Here is a 628-nt window from a genome sequence, read left to right as displayed (position 1 = left end):
AAGAGACGGGATCTTTTTCCAGGGCGACAGTTTCCAAGCAAAACAACCACAAGAGACGGCAACGAAAACTGGAAACGTTTTAATCCCGAGAGAAAGGGGCACAGGGTAGGGGTGGGAGGAAAACACATGTAATCCCGAAAGGGGTGAGAAGGAAACTTCAGTATCCACACCGCCGCCCCCCCCCAGCATCTTTCGGACTCAGAACAAGAAGTCACAGAGTCTTGCGTGCACTTGGATGCACCAGACGGGGAGTCCCCGGGGCTGAGACAGTTCAGGCGACACACGCGCATGGTGGGCAGCGGATAAACCAAGCGACGCTTGGAGGGAAGGCGGGGGGGGGGTGCGGGGGGGAGTAAACCCCTAGAGATTGGGGAGCGGGGGCTTAGGAAGTCTCAGGAGGTGACCAAGGACCAAACAGAAAGGTGAGATGGGGGAGACACTTGGGGAAGACAAAGGGACTGGGACGGGAATGCGCTCCCCGGGCTATGGCAGGTCACCGGGCTACGGAGCGGAGAAACACAACAAAGAGGCACGGGAGGCGAGACAGCGATGGAGAGGGGATGCGGGACGCGGCGGGTCGGACAAAGCGCCCAAGGCGGAGAAACAAAGGGCCCGGGGTAGAGACTCG

The 628-nt window shown here is 59.6% G+C and overlaps 1 protein-coding gene across 2 annotated transcripts in view; it reads right to left on the bottom strand.

Annotated features, from left to right (window-relative positions):
• Nucleotides 1-628, bottom strand: part of Rbpj (recombination signal binding protein for immunoglobulin kappa J region) — a 69,121-nt gene that overhangs the window by 68,082 nt on the left and 411 nt on the right. The gene's annotated exons all lie outside the window — the stretch shown is intronic.

The sequence above is a fragment of the Dipodomys ordii genome, unplaced genomic scaffold, assembly GCF_000151885.1.
Source record: "Dipodomys ordii isolate 6190 unplaced genomic scaffold, Dord_2.0 Scaffold8, whole genome shotgun sequence".
Classification (NCBI taxonomy): domain Eukaryota; kingdom Metazoa; phylum Chordata; class Mammalia; order Rodentia; family Heteromyidae; genus Dipodomys; species Dipodomys ordii.
This window is presented reverse-complemented; position numbering and strand designations above follow the sequence as displayed.